The sequence below is a fragment of the Peromyscus eremicus genome, chromosome 7 (assembly GCF_949786415.1).
Source record: "Peromyscus eremicus chromosome 7, PerEre_H2_v1, whole genome shotgun sequence".
NCBI classification, from domain to species: Eukaryota; Metazoa; Chordata; class Mammalia; order Rodentia; family Cricetidae; genus Peromyscus; species Peromyscus eremicus.
In genome coordinates, this window is record NC_081422.1 from 35,475,693 (window position 1) to 35,500,142 (window position 24,450).

Here is a 24,450-nt window from a genome sequence, read left to right on the forward strand (position 1 = left end):
CTCATTGACTTCCCCACGCTTTCTGTTATTCTTATTCTCCAATGTAGAAACTCCATCAAAACCTACTTCCCTCTATCCTCATTATTACTGTCTTAAGAGAGGGGACTAGCAACTTTTCTGAATTATTTCAAAAACCACTTTTTTTTTGTGGTGATCTTGTATACCGTTTTGTAATTACTATTTGGGAGGGGGTTGATGGGAATGGAGCCCATGACAGGTGTCTACTAAGCTATACCATCCCCAAACCCTGTTTGTGAGTTTTCTAATTCATGTATTACATGGACAGATTGATCTTTCAAGGGGGGACTTTTAGAGTGGTCATTGACACTCTAAATCTTACGATAGTCATGGCTCTGCAAAGCTGAGGGATAATATCTAACTTCCAACTTCAGCCTTGGGCTTTGCAATAATATGATCCAGCTCTAGCTACTTCCCCGTTGGAATGCTATGCTCTGGCTTTTTGGAGTTCATTTTTCTTGTGTATTGTTTCTACTCGAAGCTGAGGGCAGATACATCCAAAACAGACTCATCTTTCAAACCTTAAACGTAGACTATATCTTGTGCTACGTTAGGAAGCCTTATTATGCAGTGTAAGTACCTGTTACTTGTCTATCTTTCACATGGATGGGATAGTGTCTTGCTCATTACTGTGTTTCCAGAGAAGGCAGAGGGGGGTTGGTGAGTTTAAATTTGAATCGACTCATCTTGTAGATTTTCCTCCCCTAAGACTCAGCCTACTTTAACTTGTCTTCCATACTGCTCCAGGGTGATCTTTCTGAAATGCAAATGAATCTATGCTGCTCCCAATAAATCTTTTAGCAGCTCCCCGCTATTTGAGAGAATGTGGGCTATGCTCTTTGTCACGGCCCTCTGTTGCTTTTTCCACACAGTATCCACTTATTCAACTTATTGTCAAACTGTGTTTTCATTCCCTCTTAGTCTTTGACTCTGAGATGCAGACACAGTTCCAGCCTTCAGGGTCCATGTTATCCAGGCTAAGCCAAATAATATCATCACTGTTTCAGCCACAGTGACAGGTTTAGAAACATACAGGTTAACCAAAAAGGCCCGTGAAAGTTTCATAGGGATATTTTGGAAAATGACTCTTAACTAGATCTTGTACCAAGGTAAGCCCAGAACTTAGGTCAAAACGAAGTAAGGCGGAGCCTGGATCTGGGTTAGTCCTGGTTGCTTCATTTGACCTTTGACCCAGTAATGCTTGAAAGAGGCCTTCCCTTGTGATTTCATCCAATACCCTTTTCTGCTTGCTTGAACCGGATGTCAGTTCATCGACTTATGCATTCATTGTACACAGATCCACTGTACTTCTGCACTGTTCTAATGACAGTGACAGACAGGTAGACTAAGTCTTTCTTCAGTGATTGACAAGAGACCTCATTGATCCATAGTCCACAAACACACTACATGGCTACACACAAGCTTGGTCCCATTGTGACTGTGCAGAATCGAAAGCCCCCCGCATCCCAATCATGCCTCTGCACCCAGCCATCACTGAATTTGTGCCCTCTAGCATCTCTTCTTTATGCCACCCCCTCTCAACACGTTTGTCTTCTGCCAAGAATCATTTCCTCCTTTACCCATTGCATGCCACATCCAGGGCCATCCTGGCCCAATGTTTCCCCTGGACCCTCACGGAGGCCTCCAGGGCATCTCTTTGGTCACTTGTCTGGTTACTCCATCATCTCTGCTGCATTGGCTTTGTTTGATATCGGCCCTGAAAAATTCCACAATGCTGATTTAGTGTGAGCATCTGCTGTCTAAGAACTCAATCCCGGTCTTCAGTATACAGTTTGGGGGGGAAAATAAAGAACATTGGGATGAGTGCCATAGTGAATGAGTACCTCTAATTTCTGTGGGTCTACAGTGCTGCTCATAACCTTTCTGTGTGTCTCTGGTCAACAACTCCCTTTTGTCCTTTCAGCTGTTATTTCAGACCTTGGTTTTTCCATCTAATGCCTGTCCTCTAACTCTCCCCTTAATCACTTAGTAACAGATCGGTGCACATTGAGAGCTTGCTATGTAGTAAGTCTGTACTGGGCGTTCTCAAACAAGGTGGTGTCAAAGGAAGAGAGACAGTGGACTGGGATGGAGTAGAAACTGGGAACATAGACTGTTTGGAAGGGGGTTTGAGCGGGCTTCATATGGTATTTCCTGGTAAAGGAAATATTCCAGGTGATGGTGAGAGAGTGTGAGAACACAGTGGGGAGAATTCTGAAAACAGAACCCAGAGCTCAAAGGGCCAGGGGAGTAGACTGTGGCCCTTCCCTCTGACACTCTCTCCCCACCTTCTTCAAGCTCTTCCTCCCTCCCTTCCTTTGGAGTCAACAGCGCTTTAGAATATTCCCTGAGGAGCCCCCAAAGAAGATATCAGTGACTGTGGAAGTGGGGGACACAGCTCCAAGCTGCTGCCTGTAGCATCCCAAGGAGTTCTTCACAGGGATTTCTGCTCAAGTGAAGCCAGGGCTCTTAACTTAGAAGCAGAAAAGAATGAATCAGTGTGAAACAGAGTGGTATTTTGTTAAGAAAAGGTTTTTAGGTCGAGTGTGGTGGTGCATGCCTTTAATTGCAGTACTTGGCAGGCAGAGACAACGGGGAGTCTTTGTGAGTTACAGTCTAGCCTGGTTAAGTCCGAGACAGCCAGGTCTACAAGGAGGCCCTGTCTCAACAAAAAAAAAACTAAAACCAAAACCAAACAAAAACAAACAAAGATTTTAATGGTCATGCCATCAAATTGCCTTCTGAATGTATGTTTCTATCCATAGGCCTGGGCTGTTCTCAACCTTGGTCAGAAACACTTTTTTTTTTTTTTTTTTTTTTTTTGTGGGCAACCATCAGTGTGGAGATTCTTGACTGGTCAGAGTCCTGAAAATGAGTGAGTGAGTGCTCAGGCTTACATGGGACGCCTGTATTAACCCCCCACAACCAAGGCAGAGGGAACATGGCAGAAAGGGAGGGGGAACGACTAGAAGAGTTGGAGGATGAGGAGGGGTTCTGGGAAATGCTGTCTTCAGGATGTGACATGGTTACCACACCCAGGAACCCACGGCAGCTGTGGTTACCTGCATGAGACCTTCACATGATCAAGCCAGCCCCAACCCCAGCCTAGATGGAGCAGGTGGTCTTCAGGCCCCTTTTACTGAAGAACTTCTGCATTGAGGTGTTTTCTGGGCAAGGAGGGACCATCGTGGAAGGTTTCCCATGTTCCAGTGGATGGTCTCACACCTATGCATCTGTGGCTTTAATAACTGGACTTAATGACTCATTAAAAACAAAAAGAGTAAAAAAAAGGGAAAAAAGAAATGAAGTTGGGAGGGAGGCGTATTAGGAGGGAGTGGAGAGTTCAAAGTTGGGAAAGAGAAATAAATATGATCGTATTTCACTGTAAACATGTACGAGATTCTAAAAAAGAACCCAAACAGCTATGGGAAAAAAAATCCCGAGCCACCAATTTCTGAATAAAACTTCTGAGGAGGAAAAAAAAAGTGTTTTTAAAATTTATGGATCTGTGGGCATGTGTCTGTGTTAGTGAATGCCACATGTGTACAGGTGCCTGCAGAGGCCTCAGTCTCCTGGAGCTGGAGTTATAGGTGTTTATGAGCTGCCTGATGTGGGTGTTGGGAAAGAAACTTGGGTCCTGTGGATAATTAGTGAGTATTCTAAGCTGCTGAGCCATTTCTCCAGCCCCAAGTAAAGAAAGAGTTTTTAACACAGATTAATCACTAAGGGAGGAAAGGAAGAAGATATGGAGGGAAGGAAGGAGAGAGAGAGAGAGAGAGAGAGAGAGAGAGAGAGAGAGAGAGAGAGAGAGAGAAAGGGTAGTATGTAGCCTAGTGAAGGTCTGTGGAGTCTCAAGACTCCTCCACACCCACTTTTCTCCTTTTCTTACAACTTGGACCACATCTTAAATCCCTGATGTCACAGTGTGGCATCTCCCCGATCAAGTTAGTCATTAACATGTTACGCTCCTTCCTCATTCTGTCCCCTCATCTACACTATGATTGCTGATCGGTGTTTAGAGCCTATGGATCCCTCCCCCGGATTAGTACAAAGGTCTTTGATCATCTTCTAGTGCTTTTGTGAAGCCTCCTGTACATGACCATTCAAATAATAACGCAAACATTCAAATTTGCCTGGGTTGATGGATGTTGAAGATAATTCATGAACTCCTATTAGGTTCAAGTGAAGTTCAAACTCTTGACATCCCATTCTAGTCACTTTTCATGAGGTAAACAACTTACAGGAAGAAAGGCATTTCAGAAATTTAAGTTCACGCCAGCTGGTTGTGTTGTCGTGGGCCTGAGACAGCAGGAAGCATGCAGTGGGAGAGCTGGGGAGCAGAGAAAGGCAGAGAAGACACACCCCTAGCAACTCCCACCCTCTAATCAGGCTTCACCTTCATGGTTCACACTCCCAGTAGCCCAACAGTGGAGGAAGGCATGGTAGTTAGCGCTCTCATGGTCCCCGGCCAATCACCTCTCAGCAGTGCCGACAGCTTCTAATCAAGATGCCTGGAGGTCCTGCTCTGGCCTCTCTCTCTAGGCTCGGTCTCCATCCTTGCTTTGTTCCTTCTGCCTCTGTGTACATGTGTTTTCTTCCTAGTTTTCTGTTCCGGGCTTGCTCTTGAACATTCCTCGAGACTCAGCTCAAGCTTTATCTTTTTAAATGAAGATTTCTTGATCAACCCTACAGAAGGAGACCCTCCACACCCCCCCTCCCCCCCCAGCCAACTCCTCCAGCTTCCTGTGCTTGGGACTCTCTGTAGGTCCACAGTGATTTGCTTGGCCCGAGCTCCTTACAAATCAGCCCATGGGCTTCTAATGTCTATGTCATGCCCAAGGCAGGGAGATGTGCAGGCTGCCTTTGTCAAATGAATTAATAGTGTAGCTTACTCCATGTGCCGGTCTGGGATGACATATGACCCAGTCTTGAATACTTCCTTTAAATCACACTATAAACATTTCACTTGACATAGAATTGCAAATATAAAATCACTCATCCAGTACTTCAAACCACCTAGACCTTTGTCTGTTTCCCGTGACAGAGGGCTCCGCTGGCAAAGCAGCCTTCTCACGATTCTCCCCGGTCTCCGTGCTTATAGTTTATAACAGGAGAGACCTCCTCTAGTCTTTGATTTCCATTGCTTTTGTTCTGTTTACGTGCTCACCGTTTTAGATAACGGAACAGAGAAGATGCGTTATCGAATCGTTCTTGGCTGAGTTGTTTCTGAAGCATGCTTTTGTTCTCCCCACCTCTCCTTAAGTCAGTCTTTAGAGCAGGGCATGAAAAACAAATTAGAATAAAAGGAAGCAGATTTGACAAATTTCTGTGAAGCTTCCTGTTTCTTTCAGATCGATGGTGGTGAGGTCTCGAGCATGCTATTCACAGCTGTTCATGCTGCCCTTCTCTGTAGACCATCTTTTATTAAACACACACTCAAAGTATGATACTATGATTTTGCATCTTAATGTACACAACAAATCTGTGAAAAATTATTAAGGCATGAAAGCATTTGGAAACCAGAGAGGGCTGGACTTAATGTGGGAGCATGGGAGAGAGTCGGGAGAAGAGTGAAGGGGGGAGAGTCCAGCAGACGCTGTGTCTTAACGGTCCTGTATACCAACTCCACATGTCTGGGCATTCCCCCAACAGTGATGGAATGTCATAGGCTTGTGACCTGTCAGATGTGGGCTTTGTAGATAACTCAGGCTGCGCAGTGGAGAATGAGGGAGTGAGGCCAGCTAGGATATTTCAATAATTGAAGTCAATCACAAGGGTGACTGAAACCAAGAGGTGGGATTTAAGAGGTGTCAGGCAGAAGCAGGAATACAAAAGAATACGACAGTGGACCCCTGAGATGAGTGTCCCTGGCCACTTCTCAGAGTGTGATCCCCTAGGCATCTAAAGCAGGTTGCTAACAGTATCCTCATCTACAAAATGGAGCTAATAGCAGTAACCATCTCCCAGAAGTCTGGCACGAATGAGGAGATAATGTGTGCTGTGGGAGTCAGATTCCTGGCCTGCCCAAGTATATCCACACCCTACTCTTCAGAACATCTGAATAGATGCTATCTTAGGGACAAAAGAGGCTTTGCTGTTGTGAATAAGGTGAATCAAAGATCAGAGAGATTGTCTCTGATTATTCAGGTGGACCAATCTAACTATTCAAGTTCCTAGTAGGACGTAATCCTTTGAGAACCTCTCCTGGCTATAGCCAGACAAAGATGTGGCATTGGAACACATGCAATACTCACACTGTGGAATAAATGACAGGTATTATATTGATAGCTTTGGAAGTGAAAGAGGAGACCATGAGCCAAGGGATGTGAGTTTCTTTTAGGAAAAAGCATGGAAACAGATTTGCCCCACCTGCACCCCTGGAGCTTCTGGAATAGGTGGTAGTCCTGATAGGATCCTAATTTTAGTCAGCAAGGCTTGGGGTATTAGCTTAAAGAACTCCAAGATATTATATCTAGCCTAAAATTTTGTAATTATTTGCTGCAGAAATATTGGAAAGCTAGTGGGTGTGTAGAGGGCTCAGCCTAGTGGTGACACATTGAAGAGCCACCAAGTCAGGTGAGTCAGTGAGACATCCTTGATTAGATGTCAGGGGAAGGAGGGAGGGAAATCCATCACCCACACTGTGGCCAGGGCTTAATTTGGGATATTTGGGCATCTTGTTCAGTATGTTGTTGGATATAGGATCTGAAACACAGGCGGAGATCTGGTGTCCACCAGCATTAAAGAATTATCATCATAGAGTAAATGAGATTGCTTCACTCCATCACAGCTAAGAGATATTTAGGAAAAGTATTCTTCTCCAGGTCCCTGGTTTCTCAAACTGATTTCCATATCCTTGAGGCCACACAAATGTAACTATACTGATCACTTGGGTTTAAAATTAATGTCTTGAATGTTGTCATCTAACCCAGGAGGAGCCATGATTAGATGTCACTGTCCATCTTTGAAGCCACAAAATCAAAATAGGACTTTTCACATGTGGCAAGCTACGCAGGTCTTGGATCCTGGTGTCACTAACAGGTGGCTGATTCTAGGTGGGTGCTCAGACTGACTTTTAAGGCATTGAATATCTCACTCAACTGCAAGCAACCTTGACGAAGAGTTAGTGTTTGCCTTAAATTTTTTTTATGTGATCCTGACAGTCCTGGGGGCTAGGTCTTTGCAGATCTAATGCTTTATCTTGGTCATCATAATGTTGTATAATCTCCACATGGGTTTCTTTGTCCCTGATTCCAGCAACAACACATTGTTGAATGGGGACAGCCCATTCTTCTCCATGGATGTCATTTCATACCCAGAAAGGCCCTGTACTGCTGAACCAGGTCTAAGCCTTCATCTGTGCAGTCTCACCACAGCATACAAGCTCTCCAGCCAGGCCGCAGGTCGCCCAGTTCTGATTCTTGAATTTGTTGGACAAGACCATCTACTGCACTGGTGAGCAGCTCTGTGGGTAAAGATCATCAGCTGCAACTGTTGGGGTAAGAGGTAGTTCAAAGCCCACCGAAAGAAGGTATATGCTTGTGGCTGTCATTGCAACAGCTGATGCTTGGTGGAGGCTGTTTTTTTTGTCTTTGTTTTTGTTAACTTGACACAAGGTAGAGTCATCTGGAAAGATATAACCTCAACTGAGGAAATGCAATTGATCAAATTGATCTGTATGCAAGTCTATGAGGGCATTTTCTTGATTAATGATTGATGTAGGAGGGCCCAGCCCACTGTGGGTGGTACCACCCCAAGGCAGGTGGTCCCAGGTTGTATAAAAAAACAAGTTGAGCAAGTCCTGGGGAGAAAACCAGCAAGCAACGTTCCCCCATAGCCTCTGCTTCAGTTCCTGCTTCTAGGTTCCTGCCTTGAATTTCTGTTTTGACTTCTCTACAAGAAGGACTGTGATCAGGCTATATAAGATAAATAAACCCCTTTCTCTTCAAGTTACATTTAGTCATGGTATTTATCACAGCAGCAGAGAGAAAATTAACATAGAGGCTCACTATACTATAGCAATCAGCAAGGGTCCCCTTTATACACAGAGCTTCTAGATACCTTCTGGAGCTAAAAAACATCTTAGACAACTCAAGTAAGTTGTTCAAGCTAATGTAGCAGCACAGCCAGGATTCAAAATCACTTTTATCTGTTTTCCAAATCCACATTCTTTCTAATACTCATGTTAACAATATTAATACAAAGATAAAAGGGCATGTCTGAGAAACATGGAATGTTCTGGTACTCCTATCCAACCTTCAGCACCTCCAGGGACTTCTTAGTTCCTCGTCCCTGAGGAGCTTACTGTTCTCTGATTTAGCCAGGGCTTATTGAGTGCTGAGTCCAGGCACGGTGCTGGGTGAGGCTCCTCAGAGAGATCACTTTCTAATGGGGTGACTGTATCAGTAAGCGGACAGGTCCCCCGTGCTGTGTTTAACTGTCACAGTGCAGACCAGCAGCTCTCGCTGGGGGCCTGCATGGAGATCCTTGTACCCTCTACAGCAGGTTGCCTGCTCTCCACACACTATGCATGACCTGTTGTAGAGGAATTCCCTGCACTCCTGGGAGGCAGGAAAAACATGTATTGAGGCAGAGCCTCATGGCTTAAGCTGCTGTCCATCTCAGCCATCAGTGAGTCCCCTCAAAAGGCATACATCTCTTCATTCATAGTAAGTTATCCAGAGGGCCAGATTCCAGCAAATTCAGTCAGTATTTATTATCTGAGGCTGAAGAACAAACAGGTTGTCATCTCCCAGCTGCCCAGGACATGTGTTTGAGTGGAGAGTGGGGCCTCACTGGCCACTCTGAGGCTTCCTGGATCTCAGAGCTGGATCATCTGAACATCTTCACTGGATCTCATCTTAACAATGAGGACATTAAAAATTCAGTCATGAGTCAGCAAGATGCAGTTCACAAAGATGCGGTTTGACATCTCCTCTCTCCTGTCAGGCCATCTCATTTCCTGTAACGCTGACATTGGTCTCTATTCACAATGGGGACGACCCCTCCTATGTTTCTGTCTTCTACTTCGAGGTTCTGTACCTGACCTGCTTATTCACTGGCTCAGCGACTTAGCTTTACCCCAGTGGGTGAGATTTGACTAACCCATACCCCTGTGCATCTGAGGAGGATCACTAATGGGCAAAAACCTGATTTTGATTTTTAGCTTGTGCTATATGCCACTCTAGTTTATGCATGAGCTTATTCTCCCTAAATATGGCTTCAGTTCAGCAATCATTGAAGACTCTGATTTCCATAGCCAACAATTTGGAAGATCCCCTTTCCTGGTCTCAGTTGTGTTCTGGCCTTATATCTCTATCATCCAACAATAAATAATCTGGCCAGTGTGGGCCAGTGTGGACGGCTTCTTGTCTCAACACACTCACTTCTAGGTAGTTATTTCACGCCCCAAATGTGCATCATCCCTTCTTTCCCATCTTAAATCATTCTACCTACCTCATTAACTCCTACTCAACCCCCAAATCCCCAACCAAAGCCCCTCCATTTATTCAGACAGAGTCTTTCTGATCAAGTTTTTTTTGAAGACCAGAGTGATGACTCCCACTTGAGACAAATATAGAATTCCTCACTACACTTGGTGGCATTTGTTTCCCTGTGAACACCCCACTAGTCTGCAGCATTCAGAGCTCAGTAATTGGTATCATTTGCATGTGAAGTGCACCCCTCATCAAGGATTATGTATTAAGGCCTCCGTCCTCAACACAACATGCAACAGTCGAGCTTTGGGGAAATGATTGGCCCGTGACCTAATTTGTAGGTCAGTCCGTCCATGAACTCATAATTTGGTGGTATTTTCCGAAATTGGTAGAAATTAAGAAGTAGGGCCTCACTGGAGGAAGGAGGTCACTGAAGACATTCATTAGGAGGATGTATCTTGTACCTATTGGGGTCTGCCATGAGGAGGACCACTTTGCTCTTTGCTCCAATATTCTGCCTCACCATACATCAGCTCAGAAGCAACAGATACCAATGACAGTGGACTGAAAGATCTAAATCTGTGGTCTTAGATTTGAATGGATCTTAAAAAAAAAAAATCCTTCCTTTCTTAGGTTGTTTCCCTCAGGCATTTTGTCACAGTGCTGGAAATGTGACCCACATTCCGCACCTCTTTCATCCTTTACCTAGAACTCAGAGCGTAGTAAGTCCCTTATAACACTGCCACATCATGTTGCTTCTAAAGCCAAACACATGCAGCAGTACTGATGCCCTTGATACTATATGTTTTGAAGACAAAATTAATTCTGCTAAGAGGGATGATTTTGAACGTGTTCCCCAACGGCACGTGCTCATCTGACATCCTCACAAGGATTTTATCAGGCAGAGAAATGAAGAGGTCATTTCTAACAGAGGAATTAATACAAGCCACTTGGGGACTAGAGGGAATCTGGAGCAGATTAAGAGGTGAGGAATTTGTACCAAAGGATAGGCAGTGGTGCTCAGTTCCTTAGAGCCCATGTGCACTGTGGACTGGAGACTTTCCACTGGCCACATCCGCTGGCTTGTTAAGATTCAGCAACTCTGGGGTCCACCATCTCTGTCGTTGTTGATTCTTTAGATGCTGTATACAGGATTTCTCAGAAATCCTGTCACACTGTCTTCATAGGAGGACTGGATTGTTCTGAGACGTTGCAGATTTTTTTTTGTCTTCGGGCTCAGCCACTGGAGGTTTTTTTTTGTCTTCGGGCTCAGCCACTGGAGGTCACTGTTGTACCATCGATATGAGTGCAAAGCCCCGCCTGATGCCCGTTTGAAGTTGGCTTCTGCCAGTGGTGAATACAATGCCCCCTGGGTAGCTAGGAAGTCCCGAGACGCAGGCCTCTCCTTAGTGGCCTGGTGACCTGCAAAAAAAGTGACTTCGGAAGAGCGATGTCCGTCTGGAGAGGGGCCGCGGGTGGGAGAGCGGTGCGGGAAGGGAGACGTCTGTATCGCATTAGCCTGCGTCTGGCGGGGAGGGGCTGGAGGCCCCGGTGGGTCAAGGCAACGGCTCCCCCGCTGCTTTTTGGCGCGAATCTGGTAGTGATTAGAGAAGGTTATTGTCTTGGAAGTCCACAGAGATCCAGGGCAACGCTGCTTTGAGCGTTTCAGACCCCATTTTAGAGGGATGTGTGGAGACTGGAAGAGGCCTCTTCCACGCCTCTCCTGCTGGGCTTTGACCATAGAGCTGCTAGGCAGAGAAGGACAAGGGAAACTGAGGCCCGCTCCTTAAGCACACCTACTCCCGGGGTGTTGCGGAGGCTCCAGAAGGAGCACAGAAAAGAGCTCATACATCCCCAAAGAGGAAACTCTACCCGTGGTTGTCACCCACTCTTCCTGATTACATAAATGTGGAGTGAATGTCATTTGGTTCATTTGTTATGCAAAGAAACCGAGGCTTGGAACTGACATTCGAACCCAAGTCTCTTGAAAGATAAAGAGAATGGATGGTAAAATGACCACTTGTGGTTACTGGCTAAGAATTCTGCCCTTGAAAGCTTGGGGGAAAGAGCCCTTCCTGGGCAGCCTCACAAGACATTCCAAAGCTGGCTAGGATGAGAGGAGCTTCTGGAAGAGCGGAGTAACTTTTTTCCCTTTTCTTTTCCTTCTCTTTCTCCACATCTCTTCCCCGGGGTTTCACTGTGTAACTCAGGCTGACCTCAAACACTCAATCCTCCTACCTCCCCCGCCCCCCCCCCCCCCCCAAAGTGCTGGGATCTCAGGGTTGGGCTACTCCTAGATCAGAGTGGCTTTCTAATAAGTCATAATCTGTTTATAGCCATTCATAAAAGCAAAGTGCTTCTGCACACATTAGCTAATTTGGCTCTTACAGTAACTGTTTTATCCCCATAGCTGTAGACAAAGAATCTGAGATGCTGGGGAATTAATTTGCCTAAGGTGGTGCAGTCAATGAGAAAATTCAACCTCAGATCTTGCTCTAAATACAGCACCCATTGCTTGATACCAGTTAGTCTCTGGGTAAATCTTGGATGATGGAGTAATGCTAAAGCATAAAGTAGTTTGCAGTAAACTGTACTTACTGTTTTGGTAGTGTAGCATTTTGCCTCTGGAGACGAGCCTTCAACCCAGGATTACACTGGAGACCCTGCCTCGGGGAAAGTTGTCCTCTGACTTCCACATGAGTGCGCACATGCATGTGCACGCACACACACATACCCACACCCACCCACCCACCTACACACACACACCCACCCACCCACCCACACACATTTATTGTGCATGTATGTGTATGAGTGCTTACATGTCACAGATGGGATGTGGAGGTCAGAGAGATAGCTTGCAAGAGGCTGTTCTCTCCTTCTACCCTGTGGGTCCCAGGTCATCAGACTTGGCAGCAGGCACCTTTACCTCTTGAGCCGTGTAACTGGACTCATAAATGAACTTTTAAGAATTTTCAAAGAGACAAAGATTACAATTTAATTTAATTAATTTATTTTTACTGAAGTTCATACAGCTCTGGGGAGTCCATCATCTTCCTATAGCAGAGTGGCCAGATTTAGCAGATAAGAACTCAGAACTCCTAGAATTAGATTTCTTAGGATTTATTGATACACTGATACTTAAAAAAAGGTCAGCTATTTATCTGAAATGCAAATTTAACTGACCATCGTGTGTTTTATCTGTCAGCTGTATTCTACATCCAAAAAGAGAAAGCTAGGTTTGCTGTTTTTTTGAGCACACTTGAATTTTGGACATGGCAATATTTTTTAAAAGGACAATTTGGAAACATCCTCCCACCGTACAGGAAATTTTCACATTCTTTTTGCAGCCTTGCCAGCAACCCGCGGACCTGTGCTTCCTGCCCGGCGCCCCCCTGATGGAATCATTTTTAAGTGTGTCCTGAGGAACAAAACAATGGCAAAGCAGTTTGAAAACACAAAGGGCTGCAGGACGATTGTGAAAGAAAGCAGAACAGTTCACTGGAGCAACTACCCCAGGGAAACTACACCATGGGAAGAAATCCCGGAGGAGGGCCGAGTGGAATATCCTTCCTAGGCACACCTTTAATCAAACTTCAAAAGGAAGGCAGCTCATTCCCTTTGGAAGCCATTATGTAATGAAGTCAATCCTGCTTTCTACTCCCAAACTAATTACTGGATTTATTCTTCCTACTCAATCTATTTCCAGGTATTTGGACTAAAAAAAAAAAAATGCCATTCTTTATTACTTCTCTAATACAAACAGCAACCACAAATAATGTTAATTTGTCCTGACTAGGTGTACACATGCTAATTTTAGAACTAGCATTCAGAATTTGCATATCAAGGAATTGTCACATTTCTTAAATAGAATCCATTATTGCATATAGAGAGGGTTTCTTAATCTAGCATACATCAAAGTAGATTCAAGTCTCATAAAGAAAGATAAGTGTATTTTGAAAAAACAAGACCCACGGCTCTTTTGAGACAAGGTCTTACTTTGTACCTTAGGCTAGCCTGGGACTCACTGTATAGCCTTGACTAGTCTTGATTGTGCAGTGATCCACCTGCCTCAGCTTCCTAAGTGCTATGATTACAGGTCTGACTTACTACATCCAGCTTGGATGATTGGGTCTTGAAGTCTTAAAGCCAAACACTGAAAAAGCGGTTAATACATGTGTACACATTAATGAACCATCACCTAGCCCCTGTTAGGATGGATATAACTAAGCATGTATCATAGAAGTGTTGGTGAGGATGTGGGGAGCAGACTCTATGCATGGCTAATGGGAATGTCCATCACCATTGTTATTATGAGGAACAGCATGTAGGTTCCTAAAAAATAGAACTTTTATGTGCTCCAACAATCCCTCATCTGACTAATCAGCCAAAGGAAATGAAATGAGTATTTTAAAGAGGTGTTTGCACCCCAGTGTTTGTGGTAGCAGCATTTATAGAAGCTCCAATAGAGAATCAAAAGGTGAATAAACAAATAAAATGTGATATATACATATGTGCATACACATATTCATATAAAGATGGACTATTATTCAGCTTTCAAAGAATGGGGGATTCTTATCACCATGAGACGTCACACCATGAATGAGCCTGGAGAACTTTATGTGAAATGTCAGACAGAAAGTCAAATCCTGCATGATCCCATTTACACACAGAGTTGAAAAATCTTGAACTTGCAGAGAAGTACTGAGTATAACAATGGCTTCCAGGGGCTGGGACTGGAAGAAAGGGGAGGATGTTGGTCGAAGAACAGTTATGCAAGATTAATCAATCTGTAAATCTCATACACAGCATGGTGACAACATTAATAGTAATATAATGCACACTTGGAGTTTGTTAAGAGAATTAACCACAGGAATTTTCATCGGATATATAAAGAGTTAACTGAAGCAATAAACACACTAATTAAATCTATTTTGGAAAGAATTTCACAATGTATACATACCTCAAACTTCATAGTATACATATTAAATGCATACAATTTCCATCTGTCAAACATACTTCAATAGGGCTGGGGTTCTATTTCAGATGGTAGACTGTTGCTTAGCATGCACAAGACCTTGGCTCTGCTCTTCAGCATAGCACAAACCAGATGTGATGGTGAATACCTGGAATCCCAGCAAGTCTGAGATGAAGGTAGGAGGATTGGAAGTTCAGTGTTGTCCTCAGCTACATAGTAAGTTTGAGGCGAGGCTGGCGTAAACGAGATCTTGTCTAAAAAAAAAAAAAATCTCGAAAAGAGTATACACACTTCAGTAAAGAGGAAAATAAGGAGTTTCTGTATTCCTTGCCACTGTGTAGAGACTGTCACACAGACAACTGGACAGATAACTCTGTCAGTAAATACAAGTAATAGTACTTGCCATGCAAATGTGAGGAACTGAGTTTGATCTCTAGAAACTGTGTAGAGAGAGTCTGGAGTCTACCAGATGTCTCAGTTGCAGTTGGCAATGGTGTTTGCTGCCAGGCTTGCCATGGGTTTGATCCCCAGAACCTATCTGGTGGAGGGAGAACTGACTCCCACTAATTGTCCTCTGACCTCTCCATGTGTGATGTGGTATGGTGCATGTCCACAGACATACATACCCATACACACACACACACACACACACACACACACACACACACACAATTATTCAATGAATTAAAGACTAAAATGTTAAAAAAAGAGCCCAGTATGGTGGTGTGCATTTATAATCCCAGCACTGGGCAGAAGGAGACAGGTAGGTCCCTGGGCTCTCGGGGCCAGTAAGCCTAGCCTACTTGGCCTCCAGGCCAATGAAGGGACCTTGTCCTCTCAAACAAGGTGGATGCCACCTGAGGAACAATAACAGGTGACTGACCTCTGTTCTGTACAGTCACACATGTGCAAAGGTGAAAGCCACAGCCCTGTCCTCAAGCATGCTCACAGCTGGAGTGGGGGGAGGCACACACATAAACAGGGAAGCGGGAGCAGTGTAAGTGTAAAAGCACAGACAAGAAAGTGATCGATTCTGCCTGGAGGAGATGAGGGATGCTAGATCAGGCAGAAGAAACAATGTTTGCCCAGCAGGGGCCTGTGACACATTGGTGAAGGGCAGAAGCCCATGCTGCTGGTGGAGGAAATGCAACAGGGTAAGTAGCCAGCCAGAGTCCATCTGAAAGTGGTCTCTGTATGGCAGGTGAAGGAATTTGGATTTAATGAGAAGTCACTGGAAATCTTTGGCAGCCAATAGGATTTGGAGAGGAAGATGTCTGAAGAGAGCATGGCAGGTCAAGGGGACAGACTAGAGGCATTGATGGCAGTTAGCATGTTAGTACATTCTGGGGGAAAGTTTGGGCTGAGGGAAGGAAGGCTGGAAGGCATGTCTTCTTTGTTCACATTCCACCTTTATTCTTGCCTCTTTGCATCCTTAAGTCCCGCAGAACTCAAAGCTGAAGTTGAATCAAGTCATGCAAGTATGCTTCAATTAGTAGAAGTATTTATTACAATGGCTGGGACAGCTCCATAGAGAGCTTATACAGAGTGCAATCGGGGATGATGTCTGGTAATGGTAGTCGAAGCCCAGTCTTTAGCTTACATGTAATAATCATTCAAGGATAGAACCCTTGTTCAAATTTGTAGATGCCAGAGAATTGAAAGGAGTAGATACCACACTGAATGACAAAACTAAATTCCAAACAGATATTGAAAATATTACAATATCATATACATCTACAGATAAAATGTAGTAAGCATAAAATAAAGTTCTACAGTTTGATAAAAATGCGTAATTGGAGAATGAGGGAAATCAGTGTATAGCTGGTATAAAAATGTAGAACTCTATATTTCAGTAGCCTGGCATAATTGGGTTTTATTTCTGACTCTCGTATCTAGTGAGGTGTTCGTTGTCTTGTGTGAAGACTCAGGTCCAAGTTTTCTTCTGCCTAGTGGGTCAGCATTGGCCTCACCATTGTAGATGGAGTAAAGAAGGGACCAGTGTTCAAGAAAACTGTGGCCCAGAAATCTTATGTATCATTTCCTATCACCTTCATAGGAAGGGAGACTAGATCGGCAGCGAGTGACAGATCTGTCTCATGAAGCTGGGATACCTCTACCGATGACTTGTTGCCGTCTCTGCCTCTGTGACAATCAAAATGGAGACGATAGTCTCAGTACTGCTTAGCACATGAGACTTGGGCTCATAGCGATAAAAAGCAAAGTGAACTGGGAAGAAGATACAAAGGAAAGATTTGCCAGTGACTAGAAGAGAGGAGCACACTAGCTGTGCTGGACTCTTGGAAAACACCTTCCGTGTGTTTGGTTTCCGGGAGTGCTAGTTTACAGGTTGTAGTTAACACATCTGTAATTACTTCTTTACATGTTGGGTTGATCACCCCAACCCAAAATTTCTTACAAGCCACAGACTCTATTGATGAGCCATTCATTTTTATGATGTCTTTTAAAGTCACAGCAAACTTAACAAGTCCAGCCTCAATTCACACTAGAATTTCTAACTTGTATAAATAGTTATCAATATCAACATTTACCTGTTTACTCAAGATATGATCCAAGGAGCCATCTTTGAGCTGATACCTGTTATGTGACTTCCACATCTGCCCAGACTCTCAATTTCAACTGGTAAGTATTTCTCAATCCATTCCTATCACCACCACTGATTTTGTTTTTTGTTATGTTCTCCTGGTTTAGCAAAAGAATTTCTTAAGTGGTCTTATCTATTCTGCCTTTGTGTGTCTGTACTGCCATCCAATCAACAAAAAAGTCAATCTAATTTATTATTTCCTTTTAAAAACCATTTCAGTGATTTTAAGTATAATACATAAATCTCTTTATCTGATTATTGCTTACGTTTCTAATGCAACTGTTCAACACTCACAGTGTACACTGTTCTTTCTGTAGTTTCTTAAATAAGCTGTCTTATTTATCCAATATGTACCATTGCTCAAAATTTTTCCCCTTAGGCAATTACTTCTTTGGCTAACTTCTATTTGCCCTTAAAAATCCACTTAAGGCCTTGCCTCAGTTACAGCTCATTCAGTAAAATGTCTTGCAAAGATGAGGCTCTGAGTTTTATCCCTAGAATCCTTGTAAAAAACCAGGTGTGGTAGTGTGCACTTGTAATCTCCCTGCTGGGGAGGAAGAGACAGGTGAGTCCCTAGGACTAGCTGGTCAGCCAGCCTAGCTTGTATGGTGAACTTGAGGCCAGTGAGAGACCTGTTTGAAAACAAAAACAAAAACAAGGTGGGTGACAACTGAGGACTGATGCCTGAGATTGTCTTCTGGCCTCTACCCTACATGCACTCTTTCCACACAAGTGCACTGTACATACACAGACACACAGACAGACACAGACACAGACATACACACACACAGAAAGAGAGAGGGGGAGGGAGAAGGAGAGGGAGATTAGTTTACTACTTTTCTTAATTACTCAAACTTTGAGTGTTGGGTACAACTAAACACTTTGTGTATGTCATACAAGTATTTCCCGTAATATGTCTCTAAAACAATGACCTTCCTTCCTTCCTTCCTTCCTTCCTTCCTTCCTTCCTTCCTTCCTTCCTTCCTTCCATCTCCAGTATCTAGCCCAGTCAGTGTGTGGTATACAATCAATAAATATCTGTGATGTGAATTGCCATGTGGAAGAGGAGCATACTCTTGTCTTCTTTCTTGAGATGAAAACCCATAAAATACAGAATATCAGTAGTTTTTGACATTAGGTGGCAATGCATATTAGTGGATGGATGATCAGACATCAGGAGCTTTCTGTTCCTTTGGGGCATCCGAGTTCTGCTGGAATAGCCACCTGATCAGGCTCCATAGTAGGAATTTAAGCAGCTCTTCACAGGGTGGTTTAATTCTGTAGCATCTTGATAAGCCATTGCTGTCCATAATGGTAGGACTCACATTCACCGTATTTATAAAGCAAGTGCATATTAATCACTTGAAACATGTTGTGAGGGATATTAATAGTCTGAGAAGACCTCCGAACACTTGGTCTGAATAAACCAATACATATTCTAATGGATTTTGGAAAAACAGTAGCTTTTTGAGTCAGATTTGGCCCCTTTCCCCTTTCTTATGTACACGCGATATTCCCATAGATGATCCAGGAAAAGGCATTAAGATCCAGTGGTTGGGATACTTCAATGAGTACCTACAATTCTGTTGTGTTACCATCATCTGTTCCTCAAATATTGATGTATGTAAATTCTTATAAAGAATATAAGAGGTGAGGACATGCCTAACCATTGGGTTCTCATGAACACGTCTTTAAAGGCCCACGCTATTGTATTGATATTTACACCTATTTCAAATAATTAGAACCTTCTTATTGTGAGCCCAAATTATGAATAATTTGGTCTGGTTTCTTTCGAGGCAACATTAGATATATAAAGTAAAAGTGTTTTGTCTACAGGAAAGAGATCTTTCCTACATTTTTTTCCCCAGGACAAACTTTGTATATAAAGATGAAACTAAAGAAGAGTGGTCTTCCATGATGTGACCTTTAAGCTTCCAGAAAACTGCCCTCAGGATGTACACGAGGCACATTTTCCCATCAATCATTAAGAAGGCATCCCATTTTTCTCACAGTGTTGTTGTTGTTGGTTTTTGTTCTTTTGGGGGGCCCGCCACCCAACTCTCAAATAAATCACACACAGAGGCTTATTCTTAATTATAAATGCATGGCCTTAGCTTGGCTTATTGCTAGCCAGCTTTCTTTAACTTAAATTATCCTGTCTACCTTTTGCCTCTGGGCTTTTCTGGTTCTTTTACTTCAGTAAATCTTACTCTTACTCCATGGCTTGCTGTGTAGCTGGGTGGCTGGCCCCTGGAGTCCTCCTCCTTTTCTCTCTCCTAGACTTCTCCTTTCAGATTTCTCCTTCTATTTATTCTCTCTGCCTGTCAGGCCTGCCTATCCTTCCTCCTGCTTTGCTATTGGCCATTCAGTTCTTCATTAGACCATCAGGTATTTTAGACAGGCACAATCACACAGCTTAACAGAGTTAAACAAATGCAACATAAACAAAGTAACACACCTTAAAATAACCTACAACACAGTAGTCTGTGTGTCTTTTACACTTCCCTTGCAGCTTAGTCATCTCTGTGTGTGAGCTCTTTGAGGAAAAGCATGTTGCCTGTTATTCGATGAAGAGTCCAATGTAGTAGGAGTGTCTCATTTGATTAGTAGGTGCCTCCATTTGAACTGTGGGCTCTGGGCTGCTATCACTAGGGGGCTTTGTCTAGATCAGCAGTTCTCAACCTGTGGGTCTCGACCCCTTGTGGGTCAAAAGACTCTTTCTCAGAGGTCTCCCAAGACCATCGGAAAACACAGATATTTGCATATGATCCATAACGGTAGCAAAATTACAGTTACAAATTAGCAATGAAAATTTCATGGTTGTGGGTCACCACAACATGAGGAACTGTATTAAAGGGTCACAGCATTAGGAAGGTTGAGAACGTCTGGTCTAGATCCAGGAATGAGGTCACTAGACAAAACTACCCTTACACTCCATGTTACGGAATATTCTCTTTGTTCTGAGAGTCTAGGCATTCGCTTGTCAGAAGCTAGTCCTTCCCCATTGGACTTGATGATCTTGAAGAAAATGACTTAGACCTAATCGAAGCTCAAATCTGGGGTTGTCACCTACACTTTGCACCAAGGAGTACTTCCTAAGTAATAAGGCTGTGCCCCTCACACACCTTTTATACGTACCTCCATCAAGTCTTCCAATACAAGAGCGGCCTGCTAACGACTGCTGAGTGCAGACACAGGCTTCTCTCTATTGCAGTTCCTTCCACATCCCATCCTTTCGCCAGCACTTTTCTGCTCCAAGTTATCCTACAAAGTATCACAAATTCAATTTTCCTCCTGGCTTCCTTCCATTCATGTGCTCAGAAAGGCATGTGAGCTCCCCATCAGTTGTGGAATAAAACTCACAGTCCTGTATATGTTATTCAGGGCTACACATGAGGGCCTCTATATCTCATTTAGGTTTCCCCCTGAAAATTCTTTATTCACAAAGTCTCAGTTGCAAATGCACCTGGACCTCTGTTGTTGCACTAGAATGGGGATGGGGGATGGAGCACTTGGGGGATGGAGCACTTGGGACATGGAGCATCCTGTTGCATGCTTTTATTTATGCTGGCTTGAGGCTCAGATTTCCTTTTTCTCCGTATTTTATTTTTTTTCAGGATGTGAATTTATTTATTTATTTTTGAAACAAGGTTTCTCTGTGTAGCCCCAGCTGTCCTAGAGCTCATTCTAGACCAGGCTGGCCACAAGCTCACAGAGATCAGCCTGCTTCTGCCTCCCAAGGGCTGGGATTAAAGGTGTGTGCCACCACTGCATGGCATACATTTTTTTTCAGTCAGTTCAAATCTATTTCTTTACTTATGTACCTATATTTACTATTGCTGTGACAAAATACTTGATGTCATAACTTAAGGAAGGAAGGAAGAGTTTATTTGAGCTCACTTTGAGGAGACAGTCCATCATGGCAGAGGAGGCATGGTGGCCAATTTGCTTTTTCTGGGGAGCTAGGAGCATGTAATCAGGAAGCAGAGAAATGAATCTGGGAGACTCAGCTGCTTTTTCTTTTTTCTTCCACACAAGATCCCTGTTCATGGGACAGTGCCACCTACATTCAGGCTAGAGCTTCTCTAACCTTCTCTCTTCCTTCTAGAAATACACTTCGCCACACTATCCTTGTTCCCACAGTCCACCACAGTAAGTTCTTAAGCACCACCAACACTGAGTCCTGGCTGTTTCAGCTAATTATACCTTTGGCCCTTACCAAAGATGTCCTGTAAGTATTCAGATACATTTCTTGTTTCCCCATCTAAATTAAAACTCCGTTGAGAGAAAGGACAGCGTTTTAGTGATATTTGAATCCCCATTGCTTACTAGTCTATATTTCCATATTATTTTGAACAAGCCACTAAGAGGGTCCTGATTTTTTTTTTTGATTTAGTAGCTATTTATATTTCTGTCTTCATAGGTAAGCTATGAGTTTTTGATTAAAACAAACTACCTCTGCTTCTTCCTGGGCCAGCCTCAGTGCCTAGGGTAGAGTAGACACTTCATAAGTGCTTGCTAAAGAATGAGAGAAGAGTTGACGTTGCCAGAGAGTGCTGACTGTGAACGGATTGATAAATCGAACTGCGCTGTGATCAGTCTGAGATGGAGAAGGTGACTGCCCCCCCGAAATGCTCGCCGTGATCAGTCTGAAATGGATAAGATGACTGCCCCTGAAATGCTCCCTCTCTTTGTTACCATTTTCCCTCTTCGGAATGAAACTTGAGCAAATTAAACAGGACTCCAGCTTGAATCCACAAATGACACCGAGCCCGAGATGATGCTGAGGTTGGAAGCGATTTAGTTCACTTGCGTTTTATTTGGAGGATAATGTTTTCCTTCTGGGAAGAGAAATGTTCAGGGGGAAAAAAAAATTGCCTTCTGACTGTAATACACAAGTAATAGGAATTTGGCCAGAAATCCGATCTTATGAAAACTCTCCAAGCAAAGCTTCTCATACCCCTGTCTATGCCTTTGGATTGACATTCTCGTGTTTGCCTTTCTCTGGTTTCCAGAGATCAGGCTAGAGAAAGGCGCCAGGGTAACAAGCCAAATAGGCCTATTATGGGATGTCATGCTCACTGGGCATGAGTGCTGTCTCCTAGGACGTTTATAGCACTTATTACTCAGCCCAACTTTAATAACACATGGACAAGCCTGGGGCAATCTGTAAAGGATCTAAAAGATTTTTTTTTTGTTATAACTGTCTGTATTATAAAATTAGTGAGTCTTGGGATTGGACTGGATTGGAAAGATGATCTCATCAGAGGGGCCTCAACTTTACTGGAGAAGAGCTGTTTTCAATATCCCTCTCATTCTAACTGGGCATGGCACTGGGGGTGCATTTATAAGCGTAAGTTGGCAGATGGTAACTGTTAAGTGGTAAGACAGAATATGGAAATGCCAATCCCCTGTAAGCCATGGAGATGAGGCAGGGCAGGAGTGAGCAGCCCATCCCAAACATTTTGCTGAGAATCATAGAGACAGGAATGTGGTGGGAGACAGTGTTATAAATTATAAGAAAAAAAATCTTGTATATGGGTGCTTTTTGAAACTTAATACTCATCAAATCACCTGGAAACCAAGTTGATGCTCGTGTCCAGGGTGGAACCTGATGCTCTGCATCTCCAAGACCCTAGGTGATACTGTGGCTACCAACATATGAACTAGACCTCAAGTAGCAAGACTGTAGAGTGTGCCCCATTTACCACAGCTGGGAATAAAGTCAGATGTTAACCATCTCCAACACAGAGAAGTAGACTCTTAGCCAATAATGCTGGAAAACTCACTCATTATAGACACTCAGAGCTGAAACGGGTCTCAAGTTATCTAGTTCATTCATTTCCAGACTCCCGCCTTTGTTGGTTAAGGAAAATTCCTTAAAATTTGTTTTAAAATTTTGTGTGTGTGTGTGTGTGTGTGTGTGTGTGTGTGTGTGTGTGTGTGTGTGTATTCACTCATGTGCTCATGGGCACAGCTTGTGTGTAGAGGTCAGAGGACAATTTATAGGAGCCTACTTTTCATTTTACCATGTGAGCCCTAGAGGTCAAACTCAGGTTATCTTGGCAGCAAGTGTTTTTACCTACTGAACCATCTCACCAGCCTGGAAAATTCTGCTTTAAAAGTAAAATTTTATGTATACCCTAAATATAGGAAACAAATAAAACCTTCAATGAAATCTGAACAGATTGCATGGAGCCAAACCCTCCTCTTTCCATGACCCTCGAAGATTCTGAAGTCGTTTTCCTAGGACACTAGGATTCTTGGTAACATTTAGGAAGCCAGTAACTTTCTTTAGTGCATTAGGAAATAAGAAAAAGAGGCCTAGCAGCCTGGAGAGCAAGACAAGAGGACGGTGAGTTTGAAGATGGTCTGGGCTGCATAACTAGACCCGATTTTGTTTTTTAATTTGTATTTTTTTCTTTTTGGTTTTTCAAGACAGGTTTTCACTATGTCGTCCTGGCTGTCCTAGAACTCCCTCTGTAGACCATGCTGGCCTCAAACTCACAGAGATCCCCTTGCCTCTGCCTCCCAAGTGCTGGGATTAAAGGAGTGTGCCACCACCGCCCAGCAACTAGACCCCGTTTTAAGAGGTTAAATAAGATAAATACAATGGAAATAGAGCTGAAATCTAAACATTCTGATTGCTAGTCTTCCGTTTCTCCCAGAGTGTGATTTATTCAGAGCATTGGGATTTATTCATTATCTTGGTTTGGAAGCTGATTGTCATCGGTGTGAGCAACCTCTGGTGCTTGGGCTTAGACCGGTTTCTGCTACGATACACCGTTTGTACCTAGTGCTGACTACATGGGCTCGGGGAAATCACCTCATCTTTTTGGGCCTCAGATTCCTGATTTGCACAAGAAAGAAATTTACGACATTTCACAAATGTGCTGCAAGCAATGTGTCCAGCGTATCATCATAGAAACTCAGTGAACATTCACCGAGCATTGACTAAACCAAGGCAGAGGCTGTATCTTTCCTATCTACCATTGCCATGCCCACAAATGCCTTGCATGCTGCCTACCACGAACAAGTGCTCATTAGGTGTTTGTAAAACAAGCAAAATTGGATGATGATGGCATTGGAGGCAGGAGAGCATTTTGAACTGGCAGGTGTTGCTAACGGGTAAGGAATCATTAGGATTGTCCTTATAACCCAGCACACTCTGAGGCTCTAAGCTATCTGTGGGTTTCTGCTGAGGGCTGCCAAAAAAGAGTCCCTGTTGTCTCTGTCTCTGGCATCTTGTTTACAACTTATGACAAACAGCAAGGAAACATGGACAGGGCCTAGTAAAGAACAGAGCACAACTATACAGAAGGGGCTCACAAGGGAAGAACTTCACATAATGTGCAGACATGGGAAATGCATTTTAGACTGAAGATCAAAGGCAAGTATATTTTGGGTGGAAAGTGAAG

General features: G+C 43.5%; 1 long non-coding RNA gene across 2 annotated transcripts in view; it reads left to right on the forward strand.

The window, feature by feature from the left end:
• The window catches only part of LOC131914893 (uncharacterized), a 37,106-nt gene extending 14,579 nt beyond the window's left edge, over positions 1–22,527 (forward strand). Inside the window, exons 2-5 of one of the 2 annotated variants that reach the window (XR_009380212.1) lie at positions 12,803–13,161; positions 16,993–17,070; positions 21,141–21,263; positions 21,510–22,527. This is a non-coding gene — a long non-coding RNA (uncharacterized LOC131914893). The remainder of the gene's footprint in view (positions 1–12,802; positions 13,162–16,992; positions 17,071–21,140; positions 21,264–21,509) is intronic. The other variant, XR_009380213.1, reaches the window with a different exon arrangement.
• Positions 22,528–24,450: the final 1,923 nt, after the last annotated feature.